General features: G+C 39.6%; 1 protein-coding gene across 2 annotated transcripts in view; it reads right to left on the reverse strand.

Annotated features, from left to right (window-relative positions):
• Positions 1-13,512, reverse strand: part of LOC145513510 (uncharacterized) — a 44,972-nt gene that overhangs the window by 12,556 nt on the left and 18,904 nt on the right. The window contains exon 4 of one of the 2 annotated variants that reach the window (XM_081510093.1): positions 3,543-3,645. The exons of the other annotated variant lie outside the window; for it this stretch is intronic. The gene's annotated coding sequence lies outside the window, so the exon portion shown is untranslated. Of the gene's footprint in view, positions 1-3,542; positions 3,646-13,512 lie in introns of those variants that run through there. 2 annotated transcript variants of the gene reach the window in all.

Below are 13,512 nucleotides of genomic sequence, written 5' to 3' on the forward strand. Positions count from 1 at the left end.
GATCACATCCTGGGCCATAAATCTAGCCTTGGGAAATTCAAAAAAATTGAAATCATCCCAGTCATCTTCTCTGACCACAATGCAGTAAGATTAGACCTCAATTACAGGAAAAAAAACTATTAAAAATTCTGAATAACCAACAAATCACAGAAGAAATCAAAAAAGAAATCAAAATATGCATAGAAACGAATGAAAATGAAAACAAAACAACCCCAAACCTATGGGACACTGTAAAAGCAATGCTAAGGGGAAGGTTCATAGCAATACAGGCGTACCTCAAGAAACAAGAAAAAAATCAAATAAACAACCTAACTCTACACCTAAAGCAACTAGAGAAGGAAGAAATGAAGAACCCCAGGGTTAGTAGAAGGAAAGAAATCTTAAAAATTAGGGCAGAAATAAATGCTAAAGAAACAAAAGAGACCATAGCAAAAATCAACAAAACTAAAAGCTGGTTTTTCGAAAAGATAAACAAAATTGACAAACCATTAGCCAGACTCATCAAGAAACAAAGGGAGAAGAATCAGATCAACAAAATTAGAAATGAAAATGGAGAGATCACAACAGACTCCACAGAAATACAAAGGATCATAAGAGACTACTACCAACAGCTATATGCCAATAAAATGGACAACTTGGAAGAAATGGACAAATTCTTAAAAACGTATAACTTTCCAAAACTGAACCAGGAAGAAATAGAAGATCTTAACAGACCCATCACAAGCACGGAAATCGAAACTGTAATCAGAAGTCTTCCAGCAAACAAAAGCCCAGGACCAGACAGCTTCACAGCTGAATTCTACCAAAAATTTAGAGAAGAGCTAACACCTATCCTACTCAAACTCTTCCAGAAAATTGCAGAAGATGGTAAACTTCCAAACTCATTCTATGAGGCCACCATCACCTTAATTCCAAAACCAGACAAAGATGCCACACACAAAAAAAAAAAAACCTACAGGCCAATATCACTGATGAACATAGATGCAAAAATCCTTAATAAAATTCTAGCAAACAGAATCCAACATCATATTAAAAAGATCATACATCATGACCAAGTGGGCTTTATCCCAGGAATGCAAGATTTCTTTAACATCCGCAAATCAATCAATGTAATACACCACATTAACAAATTGAAAGATAAAAATCATATGATTAATTTATGATAAAAACCCTCCAGAAAGCAGGAATAGAAGGAACATACCTCAACATAATAAAAGCTATATATGACAAACTCACAGCAAACATTATCCTCAATGGTGAAAAATTGAAAGCATTTCCCCTAAAGTCAGGAACAAGGCAAGGATGCCCACTTTCACCACTACTAGACTTATATATAGAAAACTATAAAACACTGATGAAAGAAATCAAAGAGGACACAAACAGATGGAGAAATATCCTGCGTTCATGGATTGGAAGAATTAATATAGTGAAAATGAGTATACTACCCAAAGTAATCTATAGATTCAATGCAATCCCTATCAAGCTACCAACGGTATTTTTCACAGAACTAGAACAAATCGTTTCACAATTTGTATGGAAATATAAGAAACCTCGAATAGCCAAAGCAATCTTGAGAAAGAAGAATGGAACTGAAGGAATCAACCTGCCTGACTTCAGGCTCTACTACAAAGCCACAGTCATCAAGACAGTATGGTACTGGCACAAAGATAGACATATAGATCAATGGAACAAAATAGAAAGCCCAGAGATTAATCCACGCACCTATGGACACCTTATCTTCGACAAAGGAGGCAAGAATATACAATGGAGAAAAGACAATCTCTTTAACAAGTGGTGCTGGGAAAACTGGTCAACCACTTGTAAAAGAATGAAATTAGAACACTTTCTAACACCATACACAAAAATAAACTCAAAATGGATTAAAGATCTAAACGTAAGACCAGAAACTATAAAACTCCTAGAGGAAAACATAGGCAAGACACTCTCCAACATAAATCACAGCAGGATCCTCCATGACCCACCTCCCAGAATATTGGAAATAAAAGCAAAAATAAACAAATGGGACCTAATTAAAATTAAATGCTTTTGCACAACAAAGGAAACTATAAGCAAGGTGAAAAGACAGCCTTCAGAATGGGAGAAAATAATAGCAAACGAAGCAACAGACAAACAATTAATCTCAAAAATATACCAGCAACTCCTGCAGCTGAATTCCAGAAAAATAAACGACCCAATCAAGAAATGGGCCAAAGAACTAAACAGACATTTCTCCAAAGAAGACATACAGATGGCTAACAAACACATGAAAAGATGCTCAACATCACTCATTATTAGAGAAATGCAAATCAAAACTACAATGAGGTACCATTTCACACCAGTCAGAATGGCTGCTATCCAAAAGTCTACAAGCAATAAATGCTGGAGAAGGTGTGGAGAAAAGGGAACCCTCTTACACTGTTGGTGGAAATGCAAACTAGTACAGCCACGATGGAGAACAGTGTGGAGATTCCTTAAAAAACTGGGAATAGAATTGCCATATGACCCAGCAATCCCACTGCCAGGCATACACACCGAGGAAACCAGAATTGAAAGAGACGCGTGTACCCCAATGTTCATCACAGCACTGTTTACAATAGCCAGGACATGGAAGCAACCTAGATGTCCATCAGCAGACGAATGGATAAGGAAGCTGTGGTACATATACACAATGGAATATTACTCAGCCATTAAAAAGAATACATTTGAATCAGTTCTATTGAGATGGATGAAACTCGAGCCCATTATACAGTGAAGTAAGCCAGAAAGAAAAACACCAATACAGTATACTAATGCATATATATGGAATTTGAAAGATGGTAACGATGACCCTATATGTGAGACAGAATAAGAGACACAGATGCATAGAACAGTCTTATGGACTCTGAGGGAGAAGGTGAGGGTGGGACGTTCTGGGAGAATAGCATTGAAACATGTATATTATCATATGTGAAACAGAACACCATTCCAGGTTCGATGCATGAGACAAATGCTCAGGGCTGGGGCAATGGGATGACCCAGAGGGATGGGATGGGGCGGGAGGTGGGAGGGGGGTTCAGGATGGGGAACACATGTAAACCCATGGCTGATTCATGTCAATGTATGGCAAAAACCACTACAATATTGTAAAGTAATTAGCCCCCAACTAAAATAAATAAATTTATAAAAAAAAAAGAAAGAAAGAAAGAAAAAGCTAAGCAGAAGCCCTGGAAGCGGATGTTCCATTCATGTCACCATGGAGCCTAGCAGAGGTTGGAAGGGCCGAAGGACTTGCCATCTTCTAGGACCTGTTGCTAAGTTGAAGGACTCAGCTAGTATCCACAGAAGCAGTGCTCACCTGCAGCCATGAGGATGGTCCTGATAGAGGATGTGTGTACTCACTTCCCACAGCTACTATTACCAGTTACTCACAAGCTTAGTGGCTTAAAACAACCCAAAGCTATTATATTATAGTTCTAGAGATCAGAAGTTGAACATGTGTCTTCTTGAGTTAAAATCAAGGTGTCTTCAGAACTGTGTTCTGTTCAAATATAAACTGAGGCATATTAAAATTTTAAGACTTTATTTGAGTAAAAAATTGATTCAAATGGGCAGTTATCAAAACAGAAGTGGTTAGAAGCACTCCAGTGAAGGCAGCTGGGGTGAAACCTGTATAGAGAAGAGGCAGAAGCAGAAAAAGGAAATTATTTGATTGGTTTTAGCTTAAGACCTAGTTGACTATTTGTGTTTCGGTGTCCTAGGTTTCTATTTCACAATCTTGAGGCATTTACAGGCTTAGATTTTGGTTTACTTAGGTAGGCTGCCATGGCCTTAGAGACACCTCAGTCTAATGGCCTCCTTGTTTAATGATTTTAACAGTTTCTTATGGAGTCTCCAGAGGGCGCTCTGTTTACTGCATCTTTTCCTGTGTCTAAAGGCCACCTGTAGTCCTTGGCTTCTGGGCCCTTCATTTTCAGAGCACATCACCACCACTTCTCATGTTTTCTTGAATGATTGTTTGCTTGAGGACTATCCTGGCATCTCCCCCTTTCCTTACACACGTCTTACTGCGTGAGAAGAGACATCTTACTGGTGAGTCTGGGAGAAATAGCTGCATGGTGAATCCCCTTCTGGAGTCTCTTTCAGATCTGACTAAATGTGAGGTGCAGTCCCTGTGTCCATTTTCACGTGGAAACTCATGAATGGACTCTGTTCCAGCTAAAAGGAATCCTATAGTTTGGGACTTTTCAATTCTGGGGAGACATATCAAGATACCTTTGTGGCTGCAAATTCAAGCCACATTCCCCAATTTATCAAAAAAGTAGATTTAAAAAGTCTGCAGGAAAACTCCTGTGTCTTATTTTTCAACTGGTTCTGAACTTGGCCTCCTAAAATCCCTGGTTTCCAGCTTAGCTAGAAATCTTAAATAGACAAGGGCTGACACTATGGATTCTAAAATATTATGCAGTAGTTGAGGCTTTTGGGGTATTCACTTGAGGTACTTTAGGACTTCATGTTTGAGGGTGCATGGGTTTTCACCTTTGACAGTCTGAAAGAATTTATAAGTTGGCAAGTTTTTACAGCTATGTGGCTGTTTATGACTGGAGAAGCCCAACACAGCCTTCAAAAGTATATTTGGTATATGGTCCTTTATGGTGGACTTGGATGTGATCTAGGTCAGTGTAATTTTGGCCTAAACGGATTCAGTTTAGCTTCAGCCTGGCTGAAATAAGGATTAAATTATTGGGAAACAAGTCTTATAGTCCCGTGGAAATTTTACCTCAAAATAGGTAGAGCTTCAAAATATGAGTGTTTAGGCTTTAAAGAGCAATTTTAATTGTCTTTCCTTGATTTATTGGTGAGGTTAGTAACCATGATTTTAAACTAGAAAGATAGCGAGATCAGTTCTATGTGGGCTATGGAGCACTCATATATTAGTTCCTTGCCAGGCCTAGTTAAGAGGAACCAGAGAAATTCCTTTATGTTTGACGTGGTCCTAGGACCAAGAGAGGTAGAGGTCAATGGCCTAGACTCTTGGAATCACATAGTTTGTAGGCTCAAGTGATCTTAAGTTGGCTTCGTTTTGTTATCTGTGTTAATTATGACTGTGGTTTGACATCTGGCTTATACCTCAAGATGGTGGCTGATTTTGTTCATGTGTGTGTGCTCAGATGCTCAGTCGTGTCTATCACTTTGCAACCTCATAGGCTGTAGACCACCAGGCTCTTCTGTCCATGATATACTCCAGCAAGAATACTGGAGTGGGATGCCATTTCCTCCTCCAGAGGATTTCCCAACTCAGGAATCAAACTCGTGTCTCTTAAATCTCTTGCATTGACAGATGGATTCTTTACCACTAGCACCATGTGGGCAGCCCAATTTTATTCATGAACTAATCAAAAGGAATAGAAGCTTTTCTTATACAGAGATTATGGCATCGTTCTTGGGTTGAGGAAGAGAAATATTTCAGTGAAACTATTGCAAACCTCAAGATTAAGAAATAAATAGAAAAAGCCTGTATCTATAGTACCATCTTTGGGAATAAAGTTGCTTAGAAAATAAAGAAGGTATTGTTTGAAAAGATTAGATGTGGATCTGGAGAAGGAAATGGCAACCCACTCAAGTATTCTTGCCTAGAGGATCCTGTGGACAGAGGAGCATGGTGGGCTGCTGTCCATGGGGTCGCACAGAGTCAGACACAACTGAGGCGACCTAGCATTCATGCATGCATTGGAGAAGGAAATGGCAACCCACTCCAGTATTCTTGCCTGGAGAATCCCAGGGACAGAGGAGCCTGGTGGACTGCCGTCTATGGGGTCGCACAGAGTCAGACACGACTGAAGCGACTTAGCAGCAGCAGCAGCAGATGTGGATCCAGGCTTTAGGTCCCTGTCAATAGACAATTTGCATGTTTTCTTAGTAAAAGAATACAAAACTAATGACTGAAAACTTTTAACTTTAAGTGGGATTCAACTTATCAGTCTTTGCCTTTACATTTTTTAATGTCTTTTTTGAGAAATCCTTACCAAATCCTAAGGTCATGAAGATATTCTTTATGTAATTGTAGGGATGACTAATTCTATTTCTTGCATTTGATTTTTAATCAGTAGGTATTTATTTTTCTGTCTGGTACAAGGTAGGAGTCTGATTTCATTTTTCCTTACTTGGCAGTCATTCAAGCCCCATTTGTTTAAAATCTCTCTTTTCCCTCTTTGCTCTGCAGTGCCCCCCAGTCAGTCCTCACGCAGATCTGCTTCCAGACTTTAGAGGTCTGTTCATTCTAGAGTTCTATTTCTTCACCCCCAAACAAATATCACACTAACTGAATTACTATAGCTTTGGAATAAATCTTGTTATGTGGTAGAGCAAGTCCTCCTATCTCATTCATCTTTAAGACTATCTGATATTTCTTCATGATTCAATGGAGAAAGAACACAATACATCAGGCAAGATTCTGAGACTGAGAGCAGAAAGTAAGCTCAAGTGAAGAGTCAAACCCTAGCCCCAAAAGATGCCTTTCTTCAGAAATAATTAATGTTAATAAGAAAATGTTTAAAAATAAATGTTGAGGCGGAGTAGGGGGAAGTTGTGAGAGTTCATGTCCTATGGTTTCACACTTCATGACCAAACTTCCTCTCCACCGACTTACTTCTGCTCCCATCATTTCAGGGAAGAAATTTCCTTTTCAAAGGTCATCAGTGAACTTATAAAATCCTATAGCCCTTTTTTGGTAATCTTCCTTCTTGTGTGTGTGTGTGGGCTAAGGTGCTTCAGTCATATCTGACTCTTTGTGACCCTATGGACTATAGCCTGCCCAGGCTCCTCTGTCATGGGGATTCTCCAGGCAAGAATACTGGAATGGGTTGTCATGCCCTTCTCCAGGGGATCTTCCCAACCCAGGGATGAAACCCATGTCTCTTATGTCTTCTGCATTGGCAGACTGGTTCTTTACAACTAGCGCCACCTGGGAAGCCCCCATCCTTCTTGATCTTCCTGCAAAAACTGATACTACAGACCACTCCTTTCACCATGTTTTTCTTAAACAGATAGATTGAGACATAACTCGCATATACAATTCATCCAAAGCATTTAAACCAATGGCTTTTAATACATTCACAGAGTTGTGCACTGATCATCACAATTCATTTTATTTTTAAACAATTGTTAATTTTTTACTGTACTGGGTCTTTGTTGCTGCATGGGCTTTTCTCCACTTGCAGTGAGCAGGGGCTACTCTCTAGTCGCAGTGCAAGGGCTTCTCATTGTGGTGGCTTCTCTTGTTGTGGAGCACTGGTCCTAAGGCATGTGGACTGAGTAGTTGCAGCATGTGGGTTCAATAGTTGCAGCTCCCAGGCTCTAGAGCACAGGCTCAATAGTTGTGACGTGAAGGGAAGTCGCTCAGTCGTGTCCGACTCTTTGCGACCCCGTGGACTGTAGCCTACCAGGCTCCTCCGTCCATGGGATTCTCCAGGCAAGAATACTGGAGTGGTTTGCCATTTCCTTCTCCAGGGGATCTTCCCGACCCAGGGATTGAACCCAGGTCTCCCGCATTGGAGGCAGACGCTTTAACCTCTGAGCCACCAGGGAAGTCATAGTTGTGACACACAGGCTTAATTGCTTCACTGCATATGGAATCTTCCCAGACCAGGGATCAAACTTGTGTCTCCTCCATTGGCAAGCAGATTCTTTACCACTGAGCCACCAGGGAAGCCCCCACAGTTCATTTTAGAACATGTCATTACCCCAAAAAGAAACCCACTGTCCTTAGTTGTCATCCCATAATTCCCCCACCTGCCCCTCTGCCATAGGCAACCACTAATCTGCTTTCTGTCTCTATGGATTTGTCTATTTGGGATATTTTATATAAATAGAATCTTATATGTAGTCCTTTGTGACTGGCTTACCTAACTTAGCATATGTTTTCAAGGTTCATCCATATTATAATGTGTTTCAGAACTTCATTACTTTTATGTAATGAAGTTTTACTCCTTTTACTTTTTTACTTTTATTACTTTTAATCCATTGTATGGATTTACCACACCTGTTTATCCATTCATTAGTTAATGCACATTTGAGTTGTTTCTACTTTACAAGATATTGTGAATGATGTTGCTTTCCTCTTTAAAACTCTCCTTCTTTTGGCTTTGATATCACTGTATGTCATTTTAGTAGTTTTCTGTTACTGTTTGAATTAAAAAGGTAAGAAGTAAAGATGGAAGGAAAGAGAGAAAGAGAGAGAAAGGAAAGAAGGAAAGGAAAGGAGAAAGGAAGGGAGGGAGGGAGGGAAGGAGAAACGAAGGACCAGCTTGATGTTCAGTAATCTCAACGATATCAATTGCTTTTCTATCTCTATCTCCTAAGGGCTTCCCTGGTAGCTCAGTGATAAAGAATCAACCTGCCAATGCAAGTGACATGACTTTGATCCCTGATCCAGGAAGATCCCCTGGGGAAAGAAATGGCATCCCACTACAGTATTCCTGCCTGTGAAACCCAACGGACAGAGGGGCCTGGCAGGCTACAGTTCATGAAGTCACAAAGGGTTGGACAAAACTTAGCAATTGAACAACAACAACAACACTCTTATCACCTATCTCATCTCTTCATCTAGAGGCAAACTATGGCCAGTGATTTCAAGCCTGGATATTTAGGTATTTTTTTGTTTATTCATTCCTGCCAAAGCCACCCTTCCCCATCTTTCAAGAAACATAAAACTTCTACTGATCAAGTTTCATTTCAAATGCCACCAAAAGCTTTTCCATAACTCTTCTAAACTTTTAGTGCTTTATTTTTGCCGCTATTATATCACATACTTTATGCTAAAATTGTTTATGTATTTACTCTCTTCCCAACCAAACTTAGTCCTTGAGGACAGGTACTATATCTTATATTCTCTATCAAAGTTAGTCTTGGAGGGCAGGTACTATGTCTTAGGGGCTTCCCAGGTGGTGCTAGTGGTAAAGAACCTGCCTCCCAATGAGGGTTTGATCATTAGGTTGGGAAGATCCCATGGAGGAGGAAATGGCAATCCCCTCCAGTATTCTTGCCTGGAGAATCCCATGGACAGAGGAACCTGGTGGGCTACAGTCCATAGTGTCACAAAGAGTGGGACACAACTGAAGTGACTTGGCACACACTATGTCTTATCTTCGTATGTTTGTAGCACCTCCCAAACTTGACCTATTCAAAGTGGTGGTACAATAATACTTACTTGTGAAACTACTTGAGTGGAACCATGTGAACTGACTCAACATTTCAAAAGACTATCTAGATAGTTGAGGGAGAATTATTTGGAGATTCTGAGTTATCCCGAATCAATATCTTCAGTTATCTTTAGTTTAAGGCATGAACACAGAGAAGATGATTGTTGTCTTTTGAATAATTCCTATCATATTCTATTTGAGACAGTGGCTCACTGTTTCAAATATACTTGACTCAGTACTAAGTCTAACTAAATACCTGTGTATTTGAAACAAATAGTGAGTGACTTTAAAAAATAGCTTAGTCACTAGAGTTAGGGGCAGCATAGTTTCCAAAGCAATACTAGATCATAGTATTTAAACACAAACACACACCAAAAAACTCAAAACAACACAGCCACATCCCACAGCAACATAAGTTAAGGGAGTTCTGTAGTCAACCAAATGGAACTACCACCCAGGTCATGATGTAACTGGGTTTGAGGCAAAGATTTCTGAGATGGGTTTTAAAATAGTTAAAAATACATCACTAATCATCCTCAAAAGACTGTTAACTCTAGCACCACTTATGAGTGTTCTTATCTATAAAATTTGGACATGAATGTAGTCTAGTCTTAGAAAGCCAGTTTACAACCAATTTACAGGAAATGTGGGAGATAGAGGAACAAGTTAAACAACACCATGAATCCAGAACAGCTGAATCCAGAGCATAAACCATTCCATGATACAAATAATATGTTTATTTGTTTTTAATAAATAGATTCCATAAAGTAAACCAACAACAACAAAGTGATTGGAGACTATTTTAAAATAAACTTAAGATACACAATAAAGGCAACATGTGGGTCTTGTTTGGATCCTTATTTCAACGAATTGACTGTAGATAAAAAATACCTTTAATAAAATCAAAAGCATTTGCATATCAACTGGGTTATAGATGATATTAAGGGATCATTCAATCTTGTTATGGATAATAATGTTATAGTGATAAGCCTGAGATGCATAATAAAGTATTACATGTTATATAACATAATGTGTAGGTTTTGCTTTAAAATATCCAAGAACAAAAAGTGTTGAGAGAAAGGTAAAGTGAGTTTGACAAATTGTTGACACATGTTGAACAGTAGGTAATGGACATGTTAGGATTTGTTAGAATTCTTCTTCTTGTGTGTATGTTTGAAAATTTCCATTATAAATTTTCTTGCTGCTGCTGCTGCTGCAAAGTCGCTTCAGTCGTGTCCAACTCTGTGCGACACCCCATAGACGGCAGCCCACCAGGCTCCGCAGTCCCTGGGATTCTCCAGGCAAGAACACTGGAGTGGGTTGCCATTTCCTTCTCCAGTGCATGAAAGTGAAAAGTGAAAGTGAAGTCGCTCAGTTGTGTCCGACTCTTTGCGACCCCCCTGGCAGCCTATCAGGCTCCTCCGTCCATGGGATTTTCCAGGCAAGAGTATTGGAATGGGTTGCCATTGCCTTCTCCAATAAATTTTCTTAAAAAGTTACAAATAGGACAGATTTGTATTTAAGCAAAATATGTCATGTGTTTTCTATGGGTAAAGCCCTATGCTAGGCTTAACACTTCTATAAACTATACCTTACATAATTCTCAGTATACTCCTGATGCAAATGGGAACTTGTTTGCACATTCCAAGAGTGGAATTTCTGTTTCCTCCACTCCTGTGGAATTCCTGTAATCAAACCCCATTGGCCTTTAAAGCCAGATTCTCTGGAGGCTCTGACTCCTATTGCCAGACCCTCAGGTTGGGGAGCCTGATGTGAGGCTCAGGACTTTCACTCCTGTAGGAGAACTTCAGTGGTATAATTATTTTCCAGTTTGTGAGTTGCCCACCAGGCATGTACAGGATTTGATTTTATCATGATTGTGCCCCTCCTACTGTCTCATTATGGCTTCTTCTTTGCTTTGGGTGTAGGGTATTTTTTGGTAGGTTCCAGTGGGGTTTTTTGTTGTTATTAATGGTTATTCAGCTGTTAGTTGTGAATTTGGTGTTTTCGTAAGAAGGGGTGAGTTCGTCTTTCTACTCTGCCATCTTGCTGACCAAACTCCTCCCTTTTCTTTCTATTCAGGTCCTCTATTGATTGCCTGGAAAACGCCATGTTATAGCTATTTTTGTTTTAACTTTATTTTCAAGTTTGTCAAAAATTTTTGCAGTTAATCCACAGAAAATGTTCTAATCAACATGGGCATTTTCCAGCAGATCCACTTTCTGGGTCCCATAGGGTTCTGTGTTGCAAATATTCTGTTTTTACATATTCTTATATTACATATAAGCATAGCAGCCCCTGGCTGATTGATGATTGGTTGCGCAGGGGACCCTCAGGGGTGGTTTTATTTCTCATGTACCTTTGCATAGAATTCAGCAAGCCAGTTGAAAGCCCAAGAGGGTTTTACAAGCTACCATTTTTCAACTAAGTGTCTATATATGTCTCTTACTACTTAGGACAATATCCTTGGGAAATTGTAGGGATTTATATAACTCTAGTGAGGAACCACAGCCTCTACCCAGTAGACATGTCAATATCTACTAAATAATCACATGAAGGGCTGAATTGTGTCCCCCACAAATTAAAGTTTTAAAGCTAGCCCACCTCCCTCAGAATATAGCCAGTTTCTGGAGATAAGGCCTCAAAGGAGATGATTAAGTTAAAACTGACAACTTGATCTTGGACTTCTGGCCTCCAGAATTGTTTGAAAAATAAATAAATTTCTGCTGTGTAAGCCCCCCAGTTTGTGATACTTTTCCATGGCGTCTCTAGTAAACTAATGCAAGACATCACTTAGTTTGTTAAGCTATCATAATGACCAAAGATAGAAAGAGATTTTTCAAGTACCAGACAATTGGAACTCTTAAATTTTGGCTCAAAAATGGGACAGTTAGGGAAAAACAAAAACAGCTACACACATATCCACACATTTTGTTGTTGTTGTTCAGTCACTAAGCTGTGTCTGACTCTTTGTGACCCCATGGACTGCAGGATGCCAGGGTTCCCTGTCCTTTACTATCTTCTGGAGTTTGCTCAAATTCATGTCCATGGAGTTGGTGATGTTGTCTAATTATCTTATCCTCTGCCACCCCCTTCTCTTTTTGCCTTTGATCTTTCCCAGCATCAGGGTCTTTTCCAATGAGTCAGCTCTTCTCATCAGGTGGCCAAAGTATTGGAGCTTTAGCTTCAGCATAAGTCCTTCCAATGAATATTCTGGGTTGATTTCCTTTAGGATTGACTAGTTTGATCTTTTGCAGTCCAAGGGACTCTCAAGAGTCTTCTCCAGCACCACAATTCAAAAGCATCAATTCTTCAGTACTCAGCCTTCTTTTTGGTCCAACTCTCACATACTTATATGACTAATGGAAAAACCATAGCTTTGACCTTTGTCGGCAAAGTGATGTCTCTGCTTTTTAATACATTATATATACACAAAAATGTGTGTTGTTAAAGTGTCATACAGATTTCATAATTATTTATTGATTGCCTTTAGGTTCCTGAAATTGTGGTAATAATAATGATAATGAAAAGTCTAATGTATGCTAAAGTTGCTTCAGTTGTGTCTGACCCTTTGTGAACCTATGGACTATAGCCTGCCAGGTTCCTCTGTCCATGGAATTCTCCAGGCAATAATACTGAAGTGGGTTGCCATGCCCTCCTCCAGGGGATCTTCCCAACCCAAGGATCAAATTCACTTCTCATTGTGTCTCCTGCATCGGCAGGAGATGTGGTTCTGTAATGCTTACCTAGTATTTAGAATGTTCCAGGCAGTGTTTTAAGTATTTAATCTATATCAACCATTTAATCCTAACAACAAACTCACAAGATAGACACTGTTATTACCTCTATTTCAAAGGTGAAGGAACTAAGGCTCAGAGAGGTTGAATAATTGATTGAGATCACAGAACTCACAAGAGGCCAAGTTAGGATCTGAATCCAAAAAGTTGTCCAGAATCTGATTTTTTAAGCACCACGACTCACTGCCAGACTGACAGTGTGATGGAGAGTGACTGAATTGCTGGGGCAGATGTTTACACAAGGCTAGTGAAAACTTCTACATATGAAAAGGCTTAGCAGCTCAGATCAGAGCATCCACACACCCTTGTGTGTATCATCTGTCAGTCTGTCACTGTGTGGATAAAAACAAACTATGTGGTTGTAACCGACAAATGCAATTTGCCTTCAGTTATTGCTATTGTCCTAAAGGAGATCAATCCTGGGTGTTCATTGGAAGGACTGATGTTGAAGCTGAAACTCACTTTGGCCACCTCATGTGAAGAGTTGACTCGTTGGAAAAGACCCTAATGCTGGGTAGGATTGGGGGCAGGAAGAGAAG

This window comes from Giraffa tippelskirchi, chromosome 7 (genome assembly GCF_054371585.1).
Source record: "Giraffa tippelskirchi isolate mGirTip1 chromosome 7, T2T-mGirTip1v1.2.pri, whole genome shotgun sequence".
In the NCBI taxonomy this organism is placed as follows: Eukaryota; Metazoa; Chordata; class Mammalia; order Artiodactyla; family Giraffidae; genus Giraffa; species Giraffa tippelskirchi.